Source organism: Polyodon spathula, chromosome 19, assembly GCF_017654505.1.
Source record: "Polyodon spathula isolate WHYD16114869_AA chromosome 19, ASM1765450v1, whole genome shotgun sequence".
NCBI classification, from domain to species: Eukaryota; Metazoa; Chordata; class Actinopteri; order Acipenseriformes; family Polyodontidae; genus Polyodon; species Polyodon spathula.
In genome coordinates this window covers 33,449,920-33,471,165 of record NC_054552.1, presented here as the reverse complement: position 1 = coordinate 33,471,165, position 21,246 = coordinate 33,449,920, and the positions used below count along the sequence as shown (strand labels likewise).

Here is a 21,246-nt window from a genome sequence, read left to right as displayed (position 1 = left end):
TGTGCTAAGACCAATATGAATACAATTTAATGTAGCCCCACAACACAAGCTCTAACCAAAACATTAGGCCCTAGTTTTCTCAAAGTGTATTATTCCTAATTATTCAGAATGCAAACCCAGTATCACAAATATACAAGTTGGACACGTCATTAAGGGCTTGAGGTTGTTTATTCTTAGTTCCTGGATAGCTTTTTTCCAGAGGCTGATTCTTTGATAAAATCGTTCACTTGGTGTGTGTTTCTGCAATTATGACGTTTCTAAATGTAGCCGTGTTTTTCAAGGACCATAATTTTGTTCTGTGTAATAAAGGCTGCAGATCTATCCACCTCAAAGATTAGAAATCGCAAATGCAAGCTGGGTACATGTATGCTGAATACAGCATGAGGAATTAAATTACAGTGAGAGTGAAAGTAAAGGACAGTCCGTACGTCTGCATTTAAACAGAACCCAACAGCTACATTCAAATGCAGTGCAAGCTCTTGAAAACAAGGCAGTTTCTGATTGTTCTGTCTATTGAAGTCTATTGATTAACAGTGGCATTTTGTGTTTAGCAAAAATGAACAATATAAAAAATGAAATTTTTTGTTTCTTAATTAACAACTAGCTAGCTAACATGTAAACAAATGAATTTCTTCTTCTTCTTCTTCTTCTTCTTCTTCTTCTTCTTCTTCTTCTTCTTCTTCTTCTTCTTCTTCTTCTTCTTCTTAGTTTAATTAAAATTTTTGTTAAAGGCTTTTTAATTCAGTCTTTGAAATTTGAGTCCACTTCACTGAGGTCCTTGACTCAGACATTAAAACAAACATGATGCTACATGTTAACGAACCGTTAACAATTAATTAAACACATTTGTTAACAGCTAGTCCATTATCAGTTAATAAGACCATTCAAATAAACAAATACAATCCCATTCAAGAATTTTGTTTAGCTTTTTCCAATATCTTCAACACTGACATTAACAATGCAGACAGTTTTAAAACGTGTATCTATATATCATAGTAATATATATATCGAAAAACACCGTATATATATATATGCAATTTATATCATTTTATATCTTAATATTCTATATATTTAATATATATATATATTATATATCAATATATATATATATATATCTATATATATAAGTATAAGAATAACTGGACAAGTAGTCATTCCAGTCCCTCTCCTCAGACACTTTGAAAAGACTCCTCTGGATTCCATGAATGTCAAGGTTTAAAATAACATTACACCTTCAAACCCACACACCGTCTTCTACCCCTAGCAGGTGATTTCCAGTGTCTTTTTTAACTGAAGATCCTTCCAAGCAAGGACTCTCTCAGGAAAGAGAAACTCAGTTAAATGGAGCTTTCCTCCTTCATGACAGGCTCTGGAGCTGTGCGTCCCTTTGATGCAGAAGGATGAGATTGCTTTGCTCATCACCAGTGCAAAGTATGCCTACGGCCAGCGAGGCAGGTAAGAGCTGGCCCGACAGCTCTGCTCTGCGTCATAATCAAGAAAGCATGACCCACGTCAGGGTTTATAGTGTAGGTTATAGTGCTTTCCTAGTCAGGGGTGTTGCAAATTGGACAGCAGTGAAACCCAGTCATAACTCTTTGTTCATGACCTCTTAATTGTAAATTGACATCTGATGCGTTTTGTGTTTGTTTTTGATTGTGACATTGTGAGTTTACCATTATATATTTGCATAGTAATTTAGCTTTTCATATGTTTATACTGTATGAATTTATTGTGCTTCTCCATGCATAATCATGTATGTTTTTTTTTTACCATACTTTGTTGCCAATAATTTTCTATGCTTGCCGTGCTTTTACCGCGGTTTACAGCAGTACACTTTTATAAGGGAGATTGTGAAAGATAAGGAGACAGGAGCAAAGTGATCTGCAGTCCTAATTGTGCACAGCTTGCCACTAAAAGTTAAGGTCAGCTTTCTGCACTCAGATATGCAGCGCTGCTCCGCAGATCAGTGCATCATAATCGTACACTGTTGTCACGCAGGCTGCTTTGTGATTCGCTGTGATTCACAGGCTCAGAATGGTTTACAAAATTCTATCACCCCCCTGGGAGAAATATGACGAGAGAGGGGGGGGGGGGGGGGGGGGAGTTTGAGAAGGCTGTTGCTAGGCAACAACCTTGCATCAGTGCTTTATTGACAATGCGTTGTGATTGGTTTCCCTGCCACCACGTGGCACTGTGAGTGGAGGCAGGAAGACCCCATAAGTTGGTGATGATAACACCTCCCCATCAGCAGCACAGTGATCTGATGCTCACAGTTGAAATACAGTTCCTTTGCACCTGTGGGTCACAGGGAGCATTGCTGGCAATACTAGAGCAGTTAATGAAGCATGAACTGTGGCAGATGGCAACATGAAAACAAATTCATGGAAAGCCAATGGAGTCTGTGTTTGGAAACCAAGTGACACAAGTGTCAGTACTTAGATTTAAGGTATTTGCTACAAAGCAGTTTCAATTAAGAGGCTGCTGGAGCAAAACGATATAGCTGCAGGGGGGCTGTGTGCTGCTGCTGCTTGGTTTATTATACAAACTGTGCAGATCAGTGGACTGTACTCAAGGACAGTCGTTTATGTAGTTTTCTCCAGATGGTAAAGGTTTCATGTTTTCTAGGTTGGTTTAAAATTTATTTATTTATTTATTTTGAAAAAAATGAAATTCAATAGAATTTAAAAAAATGTACTGGGTAATAATAAATAAAACCCATCTTCTATCTGGGCTAGTGAAGCAGTTCTTTGAGCCATTCTGTCTCTGTGCTGCCTGCTCCATGATTAAAGAGAGGTATGAGGTGTGGAAATACTTTCATTCTCAATGCACACTGCAATAATATTGACAACTTAGTCACATATACATGGTTACCCATTGGAAAGCATGGCAAAGCAGATCATAAACTTTAAAAGAGCCTAGTAAACTGCTAGATTACTATGCATATTAAACGTGATAAACTTTTCTAAGGTTCATGCCATTTCATGACTTTTCATGGTGCTTCATTTAGACATGCTTTAGAGAGCTATGAAATGAAATGTGCTGCATCATGGGTGTTTAATATGGCTATAAGAGATACACGTCGTATCAGTGGCACACAAGTAACCAGACCGGGGCGGAGTTCCAAAGCTGCGCCCTGACACTGGCAGGCCTCCTGGGAGACTCGTCTTCTTGTTGACCAGCTTGGACTGTATTTCCAGTGTAATATACAGTAGGGCTGATTTGCATGAGGGTTCAAACTTGTGAACAGCACCACTCTCTGTGAGAGAGAGAAAGCCGCTGGCACATGGAGCAGGCCTTAAGAAGCTGCTGACATTCCTCCATCCAACCCTGTAATTATCACAGCATGAGCTTAAACTACTGGACATCTGGGATTCTGCTTTGTCACCAACACTCCATGTTACTGCACAAGGAGGTATTTGGGGTTTCTTTAAGCAAATGCTTCAGTATTTAGTCCAGTAACTCTGAAGCACTGAATCAGAAATGTTTAAAAACAGCCCTGAAGAAACCTTGGGAATCCGCACACATCCTGTAGAGTGTGAACATCATGAGAATGAGACGAGAGGAATCTCGGCCCAATATTCCTTCAGCGTCTCTTGCTTGGTAAAAATGAAATGAAGATGAAGATGGGACGAGAAACAATTTGACAGGTTGTCAATTTTGTACATCTCTGTTCGGGTGCATGCTTTTCCTCTCATAAATATGAATGATGGCAATCAAATCATAAAAGGTGGGTGAAATATTGTGGCTGTCAACCTAGATTTGTATCTATCTACAGGATGTGGAAAGTTGAAAAAAAAAACGTAAAAAAGTAAAACAAGTACCTAACCTCTGTCGCAGTGGAAAGAAGTATAATCAGCAAGACCACATTGAAACAAGGCAAAGATGTTCGGGATCTCCTGGAGGTTTTATTATATGTTTATATAGTCGAAAACATCTGGATAGCTACGGGAGTTTACAGTCTTGTTATTCCAGTTGTCGCACAACCTAAGATAATAAGACTGCGCTGTGCCACCTATAGTTAATGAACACAAACGTCTTCATCCACTGAGTCTCAGAACAGCTGTACAACCCAACCGGAGAAATCAGATTCACACATCCACATTTCAACCGGAGAAATCAGATTAACATATCCACATTTCAACCGGAGAAATCAGATTCACAAATACACCATTCTTTTTGATTTAGGAGGAGAAATTAAAAAATATATTCAAATTTAAAATGCTGTTTAAACCAGAGTAACTAAATACATTACTCAAAATGTTTAGAAGTCATTTCAACAAATAAAGTGTCCTGAAGTATTGTCCTGTACATACATTTCGATCTTGGGTTTCTGGTGCCACTGATAAATCACAGGAGAGCTATTTGAAGTCACTGCTGGTAATGCTGTGGTTTGCTAATGGTTCTGCTAGAGATTCTTCAGGCCAGGCTCAAGCTTTGATGGGCCGAGCGACCTCGTCTCGTTTCATAATATTTTTCATGCTTCAACGCTCTTTGATCTCAGGACTTTAAGAGGAGCACTTCACAGGGAAATGGAGACTTCAAGCTCATCAAACCGACTGGATATTTGAAGGTCAGGTGAACAAGCCACATGGCTACCCCAGTGAGGTCTGTCAAAGCTGCAGCTAAAGGCTGCTCTTGCATATGAAAAGCATTGGTGGAATGGAAACACCTGTGCCGGGTCACCCACATGGAGAAAAGTCCTGGTTCAGAAATGGAAGTGGTTCAGTTTGTGAAGGCTCTTAACTCAATTAGATGGCTCAGTTGGTAATGCACCCCTCATTGAATCAGGCTCAGGTGAGTTGCTTCCACTCCTAGTGCTTTGCAAGAACATGCCATATCAGAACCTGGACAGGCATTGTAAAAGATGAGAGGAGGTCATTTAGAAATGGTGATGACACAGCATGGGCAATAGCATCTGCCTGTCCTCTAGAAAAATTCAGATTGGCACCTTAGTAATCGCCAGTGTACTCCTAAACAATTCCAGATTTGATCCCCTTGTATTAAGATATATTTATTCATATTAATCTGGGGCTTCTTACATTGGGAGATCAAGTAAGCACACAGTGCCATTAGGTGGATGTACTGTATGTTGTAGCAGGGTACCAGCCAGTCAGGGATTCAAATATACACTGACATCAATTTCCATGATCCCTTTCAATGTAAGCAACACCTGGATTAGCAGTGATACATCTCAGAAGGACATTCCTTTATTAAACATCTTACAGAACCTGATCAAACCCCAGCATAATTGCAACTTTCATTTAATCTGACATCGCTATTGAACAGTGTGTACTAACTTGTCTTTCCCGGAAACCCCAGCTGACAGTCCATTAGGATCTCTAGGGCGCTATAGCTGTTTAATTAGTAGAGCTGTGTTGACTTCATTTGAAGAGAGCTTCTATTCTTAACGCATTGCATATGTATTTATCAAAAACCCTTAACTTGACCATCATCATATACATATATGAACGTGTGACCTGAATGTCTTCCTTGCCTATAGGATGTGAGTCTATATGTGTGGCAGTCATCCGTTACACACCTAGACGATGCACGTGTTTTGAAACACATGTTGGGTTCAGATATTTAGTAGTAAGAAGGGTAGGGTAAAACCAAGAGTGGTGCGGTTCAGTTTGGATTCCAATGGATTGTTTTCATTTCCTTTACTGTTCCGTGGTGTTTTCAATCATTCCGAGGGGTCTGGGTTCAGTGGCACCACTGATGAGTTATTCATATTATTACTGGCTAGTCTTGGGAATCCAGGGGCTAACAGTCATCTTCATTGTATTCCAAAACTATGATGCTGTACAGTGACCTTTCAGCTTCATTAGCCCCACCTAATCTGTGCAGTCCTGGCACTTAGGATTCTTCAGTGAAGCTCAGATAGTAAGCACAGAATCAGATAAGTGTTGAGTTACAGAACAATGATGATATCAGAAAAAATGAACCCAGAACCACTCAGAATGTCAAAAGTGCATGTCACGCTGAAGAATACATAGAAGTGATCATCTATATGAAGATTCATTTCAACACAGGCTACACATGGGAGTGTGTGCTTAGCTACAGAGCACAGAGGAGACAGAGATGGAGGTGAAGGTGTGAGTGTGCTTAGCTAGAAGGTGCAAAATAGCAGGGTGCTGTAATTAGTGGAGAACAATATAAGGCTAGGTTTATTCCATGTTTCTAAAAAAAAGTCAAGTCAACTCTCTGGTTACTTGCCTTCTTCAAGAGTGCTTTGACAATAGAAGAGTGCTTGATTAGCCCTTCCAGCACTGCTTTCGATTTTTAGTTTGGTCATTTAAAATGTAAAATAGCTGGAATGGTTTCAGTTTGTGGGGGTGGAATAAGCCTAGCATTGCTCCTCACACGTTACAGATATATACACAATGTGGCTTGACATATTCTTTCCTACTGATTACCCCATCCTGCCAATTCACAGCTTCATGCCAATGACTCCACTATCTCCCTCTTTAACTGCTTTTAGCACGCTCCCTTATCTCTGCTAATCTATACAGTTATCACCTCTATTGAGGAAAATCTTTGTAGTGAAATACTGCTTTAAAAATACTACACGTACTACTGTGTGTACATTTCAGAAGATAAAAAAAATAAAAAAAACAGAACCAGGTCGTACTCATAGTAATCAGAACGGAGGACCACACTTTATATTAAATGTCTCTAATTACTGTGTATTTACATTGTAGTTACTTTGTAAATACATGTGTAATTACACATGATTAGAATGTTATTATACATAGTTACAATGTACGTAACACGTAAATCTTTTTGCATAATATATGTAAGTACACAATTGTTTCAGAAAAGGCTTAGGGTTGGAGTTACGGTTAGGGTTAGGGATAGGGTTAGAGTTAGGGTTACAGAGTGCAAAAGGATTGACACAGTAAGTACATTGTAGCTATGCATATTAACATTGTAATTCTGTGTAAGCGCGCATGTATTTACTCAGTAACTACTATGTAAATACACAGTAATTAGAGACATAATAGACAGTGCTACCGAATGGAGCTCATAAGTATTGAATCCATATGTTATTTTTGTATATTATCTGGGTTGTTATAAAGCCTCACCTCATAGCCAGCATTATCTAATTCAGAGATACCAGTGATTGCACACGTGGCAGAGTCCTGACAATAACTACGGAGCTTACTCCTTTCCTCTTCAGAATGAACTCTAATCAGCTGCTGCAGTGTGTTTCTTTGGATTTGTCTTCATTTAGACTGCCAATGAACTATTTCCTTTTGGAAGAGGTAGTTGAAGACTGTTTTGGCAAGATCAACAAAGCTTGTTAGGAAAAAATGAGTTTGTTATGCAGGGCGTAAAACCACAATAACTGCAGTGGATGGAGGGTCAATCAGTGGCTGGTTCTGGAATCTGAAAGGGCAAGTCAAACAGATTTCTTCTGCACATCTTCAATCCTAAACATGCTTTTTCTAAATCAGTAATGTTTACACGTTCAGTACATTGTAACTATGCATACTAACATTGTAATTGTGTAACTACATGTGTATTACTCAGTAACTACGATGTAAATACACAGTAATTAGAGACTCCTTATCTTATGTTTCCAGGTGGTTAATATGCATTCTAGAATTACATGTATATTGTTTATATTGTCACACTGTCACAAAGACGGCTGTAGTGGGTGACGTCAGACCAGAACAGGAACTAACACAAATAAACGAAAGAGACAAACAAAAATGGACTACACAGACAAACACGGTGAGATGTTCTTACTCTAAGCAGATTCTGGGTGGTGCCGTATACCTTCCACTTCTTAATGATCGACTTGACTGTGCTCCAAGGGATATTCAATGCCTTTGAAATCTTTTTATCCCGCACCCCTGATTTGTGCCTTTCCACAACTTTATCCCAAAGTTGTTTTGAAAGCTCCTTGGTCTTCATGGTAATATCTTTGCTTTGAATGCACTACCCAACTGTGGGACCTTACAGAGGCAGGTGTTTTTAATCAGAAATCATGTGAACCACTTTTATTGCACACAGATGGACTTCATTTAACTCATTGTGTGAATTCTGAAGGCAATTGGTTGCACCCGAGCTTATTTAGGAGTGTCACAGCAAAGGGGGTGAATACTTATCTAATGAAGACTTTTCAGGTTTTTATTTTTAATTGATTTGTTTTTTCAACCCCCCCCCCCCCCCCCCCCCCCCCCCCATTTTTTTCACACATGAAAGTGTTGAGTAGGTTGTGTAAATCAAAGGGAAAAATTTAAATGCATCAAGATTTCAGGCTGTAACACAACAAACTGTGAAAATGTCCAAGGGGGGTGAATACTTCCTATAGGCACTGTAATAAGGTTGTAATTCCTTCAAGGGTTTCTGGTGACCTAAAAACCACAAGAGAGTGAGTGATTACTATTATTATGAGGATTAGGATTCAGTTCAGGATTGCGATTCCTTATTTACTCCACAAACAGAAGGCTATGACAGATGATTTAGCAAGAAAGAAACCTGAAATGCTGTCTTATAAAACCTAAACAGGTGTACCTTTCAATGGGCTGGGGGAGGTAATGGCTGCAGGGGTGCAATGTCTGGATGTAGTAAGTCTGTACGGTTTTCCCGTGTGCTGCCGTACCTGTTTACAGCACAATTCATTCCCAAATCGAACATGCTGCTGATCTTCTGTGATGAGCCAACACAAGAGTTCATGTCAGCTTCAATGAATACATGTAAAACAATGGGCAAAAAAGCTGACATTTCAGACTGACAGGCGTACAAGCCCATGCATGCACAGACTTAAATCATTCTGTTTCTTAAGTAGCTTCATACTACATTTTCTATGTTTTATTTGCCACCCCTTGTCTTTTTATGCTGTTTGCAACAATGTATTTTTTATAGAAGTACAGTGTGCAGCTGCGTATTGCCAGCAGTGTAGAAAACAAACCTGAGCCTTAATGCCTGTTCTCTTCTCTATGACAGGCAGCTAGAACAGAGCTCCCGAGTTTGGTGAAGGAACCTTCACACAGAAAACATTGGAAAAGTAAGAAGCACGTTAACTGAGTAACTGCAATAAGGACCACTCAGAGATTGCAAACATCATAAAACAGCAAGGGTACAAATATAAATAAATACAAAGTTGGCTTGAGGCTCCCGTCGTAAGGCTGGTGTTTCTCACACTACGAGAGAGACTCCTATGTGAACTTGTACACAGGCGTCCAGAAGGACTCTCTGGTATGCTTGTTGTTTTAAACAGCACAGAAATGGCTGTGACAGTATTGCTGCTGTAATTAGTTTCCCAGATGACTGGGACTTTGCCATAACAACCCCAGCAGAGGCGACGGTGGCGGCAGCTTCTTGATTAGTGACCTGAGTGCGGCAGATTAATGAGCCTGTGGGGAAGCAGAGAACCAGAGTGAGAGTCAACACGGCTTTCTACACTCCATCTCGGAATTGCTGCTTTAAGGTTAACAGCTACACACCAGACAATTCCGAGGGCTGCTTGTTTGTGATAAATATTTTGAAGAATACGGACTGAATTAAGTCATTGTTGTTGCTTCCCAATTATATTGTCAAGGAATCGCAATTGTTTTAACAGCAGGAAGGCTGGTTAGTAGCACTATATTTTTCATGTAATTAATATGCTATTAGCGATTTATTGACGTTCAGTAACATGTTAGTGAACAGTCAGTATATATTCAATAGGGGTAATTGTGTGTATCCACCGTTCAGCCCCTTTTACAATGACACTCCTACCTGGGACCTTACCCGGGTTCTGACTACACGGGTCACAATAGTGTGAAACCATGTACCTGGGTCATACGTGGGTTTGACCCTGGTCGCAGAGGCCCACCTCCGGATGTGGGTCGACGCGCTTTGACCCAGGTCAAGTGAGACAAAATGCATGACAGCTGTTTGTTAGCTGACAAAATAACAAACAGTCACGCCTGCGTGAAGGTTCCACTTCCGCAAGGAAACATTTCTGTTTATTATGTTTAGACATGTTTTTGCTGTTGAGACACAGTGTGAAATCGCGTAGCAGACCCGTGTGTGACCGGGTCCTGACCCGGCAGGTCCTGACCCGGGTAGAGCATGCCATTTCACTTTCCTTTGAACAAGGGAACCGTAAAACATTTAAATTAATCTGGATGTTGAATTATCTTCTTAGGGTGTGGCAGTTGAAAGGTGTAACAGTCAAATTTGAGCTGGAACGTTTTTTCTATGAGGGAACGCATGTCCGGTTTTATTGGCATTGCCTTTGGACGCTGCGCTGGTATTGGAGTGTGTGTCATTAATGGGCTGTGGCCAACGTTACCATATATTGAAAATAATGGGATTCCGAAGAATTAAAATTAAACTGTACTACCTTACAGTGCAAGCGGTTTTAGTCTCACTAAGTCATCTTATTTATTACCAGCATCTCAGTTTTAACCATTACATGGCAGAATGGATTTCTGTTGTCATAAACAGGAAGCTACAAGTTGCTTGCCTGTAAAGTCAGCAGAAAACAAACTAGAGGCTCTCTGGTCACCCCTGAGCTGTCTCCAGATCCGTGTGCAGCCTCTGATAAGATGTGATTTAAAAAAAGCACCAAATCCCAAACAGATCTGAATCCATATTTGTGTTCCCTAATGGTCTACTTACATTAGCTCCAATTTGAGTTGCAGGCGCTGCTAAGAGAGGAGCTGTCATCATAACGTTGGCGTGTTTGTGTTATTCGCGGTGCTCAGGGATTTCATTGTGTTAGCTCTCAATCCCCCAAGGCAAGCTAGTAGTCACTCTTCCTTAAGTGTGTTAATGTCTGCCTGACTTCAGGAGAGGCATTTCCATCCTGTAAAAACAAGGTATTTCAGAGAAAATTCTGACAGACTTCGTTGGAATGCAAAGTCAGGTTTTTGTATCAGCACAGCATTTCCATAATAACGAGTCCAGTGTCAAACACTTACTGCTGTTCAGTAGTAAGATTTCTGTTGCTTTTTGATGTTTAATGTTTAATTTATTTAGCAGTTTACAAACAACATTTCAGAGGAAAAAAATTGACAAAAAGTTTGTGGGCTCTAAATCAGCTGGAAACGGGCAGGTCTGTCTGGGTGGGATTGTTTTGAACAGCAGTGTCGTTTTTCACTTTTGCTTTAGCCATCCGCTTCCCTGACCTGCCTTGAATACAAAATGTATTTCACACCCTGCCACTGGCGCCGGTCTTCTGGTGCGCTTGAAATGTGTCACTGTGGAAACATGAGCCGTGCAGCTAGTTTGCATAGAGAGCAGTAGAGGTGGCAGGGCTGGAATTCACAGGGAGGCCACACCTGCTTATGGCTCAGCTCTTATTCAGAAGAACCCAGTGAAACACTCACAGTATCACTAGGCTCTAATGACATGTGAATGCATCGAAGGGTAGGTGCTTAATCATAGGGTGAAGCTCTGCTCCTAATAACCTAATAACTCCTAATTTGAATTGGGGCCAGACAGTACGGGGGGGATAGCTTGTACAGTTTCATTCCTTAAAACCCAACCTAAAAAATATCATTTGATAAATACTGGTCACTTGTGTCCTTTATTTACCGACCTGCATGAAAACCTCAGGGTGTGAGAATTTTAGGATTGTCGGTCAGTAATCAGTGCTATAGAAACAGTAGGCACTCATGCTGTGAAAATGTTAGACCACTGTGTGCTTTAATTAGGCATCTTAAACAACTTCTAAAAAGTCTCTTGCAGTTTATCATTTGTGCTTATGTGTTCTTTTTCTCTTAATATTTTTAATTAATTGGATGTGTGGTCTATTAAAGTTATCAATTAAATTGATTGATTTGATTTCATATGCACAACAAATCAAAACAATATAAGCAATGGAGTGTTCTAACAAATGGGCACACTATTGTATATAACCTTGGAGCTGTCTGGTGCATAAAACTATGTTCAAATTAACATGACGTATATCAACATGGTTCTCCTTGGCACAGATTATTTGGCCCACTGATGCTCATCTGGTTCCTAATAGCTAATTGCTCCCAGATTCATTTGCTTGTTTGGCCAACAGTGTTTCCATTGAACCTGAATAGAAAGAAGTGAACAGATCTGTTCTGCATGCTAAAAGTCTCCAGTTTCAGCTGTTTCCGCATGCCTGGATTCATATATCAAGGCCCGCATGCTTGCTGTAGTAATGTGCTGACATAGGGATGTCCATCCACGCATACCAAAGACAAATACAGCGCATTTTTCCTGGCCTGGACAGAGTTTTCAATTCGGTACTGTGTCCTCAGTTTCGGTATGGTTTGGCTTTCAGGATTTGGCGTTGCTCTTTTACATGTCAATGCAGAAATGGTTTCCATTCTGTACTCATTGAGAAGTGCATCCGTTTGGTTTGCCCTTTATTAGCAATGGAACTTTAGTGTCTCTAATGACTTTGTATTTACACACTAGTTACTTAGTAAATACATGCATACTTACACATAATTGCAATGTTATTATACATTATTACAGTGTATTATACACTAACCTTAATTCTAATGTAATCCCTAAACCTAGCCCTAACCGTAGACCTAACCCTTTCTCATACAGTTGTGTACTTACATACATTGTAACTATGCATGATAACACTGTAATCATGTGTAAGTACACATGTATTTATTAAGTAACTACTATGTAATTACACAGTAATTAGAGACACTTAATGTTTAATGTTACGGATACTTCTCTTTTGAAATACGTGGGAGATAAACACTTTAGGAGTGCAGCCCCTAACCATCATACTATGCAGCTGTTTAAGATGCCAAAAAAGACTGCTTACAGTATAGTTCAGCCTGTAATCACCCTAGCAGCAATCCCCAGGTTGCCGTGGTAATCATTCTCATTGTTGAAATGTATCACTCTGGGTCACTCAATGGATATTCTGACGTCAAGTGAGTTTTCTTTTCAGTAGTTTTGTTTTTTTGGTTTTGCCATTTGAAGAACAAGAGTTCAGTCAACTGTTGCAGGAACAATAAACTGGTATGCTGAGAAGGAAATTAAAAAACGAGAGCTGAGTCACTATTGCCATGGTAAATGGGTACGCTCATGGGGGTGGGAGACACAGGCTCTGCACAAATGACAGGGAGGTGTTGATTTTGCAACAGCAGAACAGCCTAGGCAAATGCTAGTGAATAAATCTGGTATCCTTTACATCTGAACTAATCAGACTGTGAAAACAAATGAAGCCCATCTGAAAACACAGTGCATGCAAATGAACTTGATTAACTTGTAAACACACTGACCTCGGAGTTCAGCCGGCTGGGGGGGAGGTTTAAATTGTTTTTATATCTCTTATATGAACTAGGATGAATGCAATGACTGTGTTCTTGTTTCTGGTTCCTGATGATAAATATCTATTGTAGACGAGTCCATAGTGTTAGCACCTTCACTACCCATGATAAAGAGTTCTATAATTAAAATCTTACTCCTTCAATTGATCTTCCTGTTTTTGTGTGAACATGAAAAGTGGAACACAGGCCCTTTCCAAATATATTTAATATAAGTGCTGCCTTACAGTGAAATGTCAAGTGGGTGCAAATCATGAGATTTAAATGAGTGTCCACATCAATTTACTAACACAAATAAGAAGCTGAGGTTGCAGTAACAGTCATTGTGTCAAATGCCGTCCTGAGGGTGAGTGTCTGTGCAGACTCCTGTTAATGGGACAGGGGAAGCCTAAAATACACACAGAAATAAAACATTCGACATAAGGATGATGGGCAGACAAGGGAAAAGGTGCTAAAACGTAAACAAAATGTATTTGCTGAATGCCTGAATTAGAACTGTTTCCTACTGCAGACCTTTACAAGATTGTAACCAAGGTTTGTATATACATCTCTTACCTAGCAGCATTATCACTGAAGTCACTGGATACCAGTAAGAATGTATTCATTATTATTATTATTATTTATTATTATTATTATTATTATTATTATTATTATTATTATTATTATTATTATTAATCACACAATCAACACAATTCTTTAACACAGAAGGATGGAGGGCAATCGCAATGCTGCCAATGCTTAGAAAAGATTAAAAAAAAATCTAACGCCTTGATAAGAACTCCTTTAAAGTCACAATATGACAATTCCACAATAGTATGGCGAGGTACAGTACAAAGCATGGTGCTGGCATAGAATAAGCAAAGGAAAAATCAGGCAAGCGTAAATTCACCGCGGCTAACTTTCATAAGAGTTTGCATTAAGTGTCGCTTTCTCTGATCTGCTGCTCTTCATGCTGACACTCCAATAGAGAATCATCTGGGCGTCAGTAATTGCTGAGCCCTTGTCACCTGATCAGGGATCCAGCAGGTGGTGAGTGGGTGAGAAATTGTGAGGTTGCAGTAATTGAATCAACGGCTTTGAGCTGCTGGAAGGACAGAGGATCCACCGGACCACAGTTATGAGAAAACAAGAAAGGGTTATCTCAAGCATATATTCTGGCATGTGCACAGACCTAAGATTCTTGGATGGTTCACTGAAATGAGCTGTGATTGGTTATTAATCTGTGCCTGTTTTTCATTTTTCCGGTTAAAGCATTAGTCTAATCTTTAAAGTCATTTCATTAGCATTGATCATCGTTGTGGAGCTGAAGTATTTCAAGCTTGTCAAAGGCAGACGCTCTCGCATGTCTGTTCCACGAGTAGGTAGAAATGTGTAGCCCTTTTCTGAAACGCAAACAATTACTTCAACTACATGCTGATCTGGAGAGGAGTGAAAATGGCTCTAAAGCAAATAAAAGTTTGACATGCATTTTTTAAATGCAGGCCATGGAACGGGCTACATGCCAATCAAATCCCCAGAATGAGCTGAAAACCGGAATGTATCCAGGCAGCCGCACGACGACTGTGATTCCCGTGAAGCGTCTTGCTGTCTGTTCTTTCTTTCCTTCATGCACTGGAGTTGTCAGTTGTATTGAAATCTGATAGGACGACTGAATAGAACACCTGGCCTCCTGTCTTTTTCTGCCGACATTGACGAGAAAAGCTGATTCAGTCATTTCTGATTTTCGTAGAATTAGTCTAAAGTTACTGTAGCTCTTTTCGATGTGTCCTTAGGTTACTCTGCTGCAGCTTTCAAGTGTGGCAGACAGCTGGTGAGCTACGTGAATGGAATCATCTGCGGTGTGCTCACCTGTGTTGGAGTTTAGAGAACTGCTGAATAACACACGAGGTGGAACAAAACCCAGGTCATAAAAGTGTTGTATACAACTGCTTAACCCTCGTAAAAAAAGCAAGTAGTCATGCTTGCTAGCTCTGCAAGCTGCCAATTCTAAACTAATATGCAAAAGTGTGGTTATACCCTTCCATTGGTGCCTGTTTATAATAACCAAACCACTAGAACTCACGGCACTTTGCTATGCCTTAATCACACTGCACTGTAGTTAACAAGGAACCATGCCTGACTCTCTCTGTTGTGGTAGAAAGAGATGCTGTATTATAATGTTAAGCAGCACATGTTCAACACATACAGGCAATTACAGAAAGAACCTGTGTGACAGACAAATACACTGGAAGGGAGCGTGCAGTAAAAGCGAAGCTTGCTTTTGGATCATCTGCACACAATTCTGCTTTTACAGGAAATCTGGGAAGCTTGTGTGTCCAGCCCATAGCTCTTTTTATGAGTCCCATGACGATTCTGCTTAAAGCAATCTCCAGGAAGAGCGGGCATTAAAACATAGAAGAGCTCGTAATTCGTCTGGGTATTAGGCTTGGAGCGTCTGTTAATTATTTTCCTTTTACAGATCATTTTTATTCATTTGTTCATTTTTAGATGACCTGGCTGGCTTCGAATGAAAATAATTGATGATTTTTTATGCTGATCTTCTTCAATATTTGGCCGATAAATTCAAATGTTTATAATAGTTCCGAGGTCTAAAGGTGGCAGAAGCATGTTAAAGATCTGAACTCCTGATGATAGTATCTTTACCGAGCCTGACCTGTACGTTCTATCTTTACCCTTAGTATTCAATTAAATAAATAATAATGCTGAGAGCTGGACTAAATGTATATTGTAACAGTAGAGGTTTTAACATCTCTACTGTGAGTGAGTTTAAAACCAGCAATACTGTATTCCTTGACACATTCCCTTAGGGGTGTCACTGTAGAGAAATCCTCTAGGGCCAGCTTAGGCTTGGAAAGTGTAAATACAGCAGACCGCCTGCTCCTCCCCATGTCAATATAGAAAGGATCGGCTTTCATTGTTAAAGGTGTAGGGCCCCATGGAGAATAGTTTACATGGACTCTGTACTTCCTGTGCCAGCACTGCATTCTCTGTTAGAGCTTGATGATGATGATTTCATTTAGAACGTTATTGCCTCCCCAGCTGTAGCGTGGAGAGCCTGTTGGTGTCACAGTGACACTTGGGCGAGTGTGTTCCAAGGAGAGAGGAAGCTGTCTCCTTACAGCTGAAACTGCCTTTAGGGAACAATCAAACTTTAAACAAAAAGGTCAAGGTCGGGTTTTCTGATAAAGCTGAGTGCAGGGAAGGCCAAACTAGGCAAGACTGCAGTAAACAAACAGTAAGGAGTGAGAATAGACGTTTGAGTAAAATTAAACAAGGTTACGGAGCACTGCAGCTTTAATTGAATAGAAAATATATGAATAGCATAGCAACTTATGTGGTTTGTTTCTGTAGTAGGATTCTGTTTACATTCAAAGCGCACCTTCTGAGCCTAAGCATATAGATCTGGCTCTGGATATAGTCTCACTTCATCATAACTGCAATCGTTTAATACAATCACTGGTTAAATGAATCAACCACATATTGTTCACTCAGTGCAGCACATGTGCTGTCCTGGAATCTTCTTCTTTCTATGATCAGAAAGAAGGTGTGCAAACAGGATGACATTCAGAGGTTTTCATTGTGTAAAGTGTGTGAAGGTACTTGCCAATGGAGGAGCAAGTACACCCTCACAGGTCTCGTCACTGACACCACCTTTGAGACGTCATTGAGAGTCTGTCACTGTGCTGTGCATCAGATCAGGAGCGGTGACCTATGCTTTCAAATGACTCATCTTTTATCAGGAATGGTGGATTAGTATTTGCCTCATGGAAAATATGACACATAGCAAGGGCCTCTATACAGCTGAAGACCAGTTGATTCATAGCTCTGTTCTCAGTCTACACAACAAGACAAACATTGCTTATTCTATATCAGTGCAGCTCTTAGAGTATGCCAGGGACATTGCCTTCAATTAAATAACAGACATCCTAATAAAGAAGCAGACAAAGTAATGAGATCTTAGAATGATTGTGGAATTTGCAGTGCTGTCCTTTTTAAATGCATTTTGTTTTCTATGGTCTACTACTGTAGAGAACAGCAGTAACTACAGGGTCATTGAATACGCTGTAGGGCATGTATTCACGAAGGTTATAGCCTTCACACTGCATCAAGTTGAGTTCAGCTTATCACACAGTGGGTATAAAACTAGGTATAAGGACAAGGTAAACTACATTAAAGATATTGTAACAATTAATATAAAATGAACTTAAAATCAACACTCCTGATATATCAAGTGCTGACTAACAATGTCAAAATATGTTTATATACAGGTCAAATCTATTTTTCTTCCATTTGCTTAAAGAAAATCAATTCTTGAACTATGTTGTTAAACAAAGCTTCATAGCCAGGACCTTATGTTTTTGGGGCTCTGTACTTTTAAAATAATAAAGTGCTGTGAACTCAGTCTCAGCGCATAGACTTTCTTTAGGTTCAACTTCCCTTTGATGGCCCCCACACCCATTCTCTTAATCCATTTGTAGTTGATTGTCAGGCTCTGGCACCACTTCATTCATTGCATCTTGGTGTTGACCTCATTGACTGAACTTGTGCTTCATTGTTTATAGTAGTCTGGCTTCAATTCCGCACATGTTTGAAATCAGAATGAAAGTGGTGTGAGTAAAGCGAAGAGGTAATTCATTTGGCTGTTTTTTCTGACAGGTCAGTTTTCTTTAAGGATCCTGCATCTGCTGAAGTTTTTCAATTAAATTCTGTACAGTCTGAATCCTCGTTTGGCTGTACCATGCAGTACATTTCATTGTGCAGACTTCAGGGCACACAATAACACAAGAAAACACTCCCACACTGAAATGGAAGGAGTTGGAGCTACCTGCTAAGGATCCATTAGTGTTCATTTAAGTGCAGGGTGAATGAAACCTTTTCATTGGCCATCAGTGTTGAGGAGGACCAGAATAACAGGTTTCATTTCAAGGCAATTTCTTTCCTGGCAAAAACTGAAAATGTTTTTCTTTTTTGATTGAATGCCTGCAGCGACAAAGTTATTGGATCTCATTTACTTTGCCATTTCTGAAGCAACTGCTGAAACAAACAACTTTGTGAGCAATATGGACTGTATTAAATTAATTTAATATTTATGTTTGTGATGCAGCCAAGGAGGACTTTCAGAAGAGAGTTGTTTCCCATGCTGTATTGTGCTTGTCATCCCCTGCATGTGTGTGCATGCTTTGCTGTTAAAACCCTGTGTGTGGCACCTTCATACATGGGTAACACTTTACATTAAGAATCTTCAATTACTGAGCATTTACATAGTAGTTACACAGTAAATACATGTGTACTTACACACAATTGCAATACTATTATGCATAGTTACTAAAAGTGTACATTTTTTGCATGATCTATTTAAGCACACAATTGTATCAGAAAAAGGGTTAGGGTTAGGGTTAGGGTTAGGGTTAGGGTTAGGGTTAGGGTTAGGTTTAGTGTTATATCATGCAGGGCTAAAATAATATCTGATTTATGCACCCTGTGGTTTTCCGGAATTCCTGTGGTGTTTTATTCTTCACTCTCCCTGAACTGTCAGGAAACATGCAGTATTGGGCTTTGCAGGCTAATTGATCAGAGGCCAGGGTTTAGGAATTATGAATAAAAAAGGGAAGTAATGGTTATATGCAGCATGTGCTCATTTCTATTATGATGGCCTGGTCATTTTTCAGCTCGTCATGTACAAGTTAATCATCCAGGCCCTCTGTTGTCCAGTTTAAAGACTGAAGCGGGCTGTATTTCCAAGACGTGTGACCAACTCGAATCCCAGAGAGGGCCCAAAAACGGATCCACTTCAAAATCAAGGTTGCAGTTACACTACAGTTGCCTTGCCCTAATTCATGCTACATGCACTAGTACAGAGTGCTATCATTGTGGGGATGGAAGTCCAGGAATTCACAAAGCTGTTTATCAGATAATGATTTTACAGTAAGGGCAGGTATTACATAATGTGAATTAAAAGTATACATACAGTGCAGTTATACAAACCACTATACCATAGAGATACAAAGGCAAATTGTGGTTTCATCAACAGCAGAAGTCATTTTAACACACTGGCATCATTGAAAAGAGTCAGCACTCAACCAAGTGACAATGAATGCAAGCCAGTGATATGGTGATGATGATGATGATGATGATGAAGTCTTGATGCAGTGGCTCTGATTGTGAAATACAATGGTATGAAACAGTGCACTGTGCTATACATAATTGCTCCTAACCCATTGTTTTGCCATTGCTGGTGACACTGTGGTTCTGCCAGGGTCCAGGCTAATACACTGGGAATATTATGGGATCCCAATTGTTTGTTATGTTTCTGCAAGGGAACCCCTTTACGTTACGGAGCTTTCTGGAGAGGAACCCCTTTATGTTTTTACAAAGCTGGGAAGTAACATGGGGAGTTTTGCACAGTGCATGTGTTGCTGGGTATGTGTACTGTATGAGCTGCAGAACATAGTTATTTTTGTTATATTTGAGTAGTATTGAATCGCTTGGTGGGTGATTGCACTCATGTTAAAAATAGGGTAGTTTTTATGACATGCTGTCATTTATATGAGCCATGGTAACAGTGGAAAGACCTGAGGCAGACAGGGCTGTCTGGTGTCCCAGCCACTGTAATGAATTCACCACACTATGTAATACATTTTGCTGAGCATTTGGCACAATCTATAAGCTAATGTAAAGGCTTGGTGTTTTTTTTCTTAAACGTTATCCAGTCAATGTGACAGAATGCACTCATTGCCATAGTGCTGCTGCATCCCACTTCCCAAAGACACATAACTATAATACATTCATTTATCTGCGTCCAGTTTGCCAGAGAAACAGAGCTCATCTCTTTATCTTCCACACCATAATTCGGTAGTTAAAAAGGATGACTGTACTTTCACTCTGTCCTACTTCATCCTCTGTAAACCTTCGTCATGTGTCTTTATGATGCTGATCCAGGCAGGGACTAGTTTAATAATAGTGCTTCGTTTCTATGTCAACCATTAGAAATTCCTCCTGATCCAATCCTACATAGGTCACGTTTAAAATAGAGATGTCACAGCACCACATACAAATATATTGTGCACACGTGTCTTGTTGATAGGGATGGGTTGGTTGAAGTATATACATACTCCGATTGTGTAATGTTTAAGAGAGCAGGAAGGATTTTCTGCAATGCCTATATAACCATTTGAGATTGCTCTGGATTTCCTCATAGGGGCTTTACCCAGCATGTGTTATTTATTGTCCACTTAGACTACATTATGCATTCCCCAAAATAATGACCGTACCTGCTGTTTCATAAGCAGTGCCTATGTGGGAAAATGTAGCAGTCACATTAGCAGCAGCACGTTTTCCTATGAATCTGTGCTGTGCTAAAGCTTGCTCTGTTTAAATGGGGGTCCTGTGATTGCTTTCTGAAGGGACCCTGATATCCCAGCGGACGCCTCCCTGTTGTACGAGCTGCAGCTGCTGGAGGTCAGAGAGAGCCCCTCTCTCCAGTACCTGTCTGCCTCAGACTGCATCAGAATTGGGAGCCAGAAGCGAGAGCGAGGAAACTACTACTTCCAGAGGGAGGAATACCAAGAGGCTCTCCAATCCTACAGCACTGCGCTGCAGGTTCTCTCGGCACCCGCCTCGGGTAAGGTTGCCAGCATTCCTTGTCTTCCATGCAGCGTATCACACAACGCCACCTGAACCATTTCAGCCAGTTATTAGCACTCCATACTTCAAGTACCCTTTAAGCTAGAAGCATGATCTCTTTCCAATCTCCAGATCATTGCCCCTGGTATATCAGAGCAGGGCTGTGTTGTTGTGAAAGACACTGTGGCCCTGTTAGCTATGGCCAGTTGATGTTTTCAAGATAGTCAGGTTCTGGAAGTTTGCAGCTGGGAATCAAAAAATAACATTCAATTTAATATTTACAATTCTGCCATCGGTGGAGTGTTGTGTGAGATGAACAGGATGTCTGACATCGCTTTCCTGTTTTGCTTAAGAG

General features: G+C 40.1%; 1 protein-coding gene across 2 annotated transcripts in view; it reads left to right on the top strand.

The window, feature by feature from the left end:
- The window catches only part of fkbp16 (FKBP prolyl isomerase 16), a 39,142-nt gene that overhangs the window by 7,229 nt on the left and 10,667 nt on the right, over positions 1-21,246 (top strand). Inside the window, exons 1-2 of one of the 2 annotated variants that reach the window (XM_041218088.1) lie at positions 3,128-4,794; positions 20,672-20,889. The gene's annotated coding sequence lies outside the window, so the exon portion shown is untranslated. Of the gene's footprint in view, positions 1-3,127; positions 4,795-20,671; positions 20,890-21,246 lie in introns of those variants that run through there. The other variant, XR_005946785.1, reaches the window with a different exon arrangement.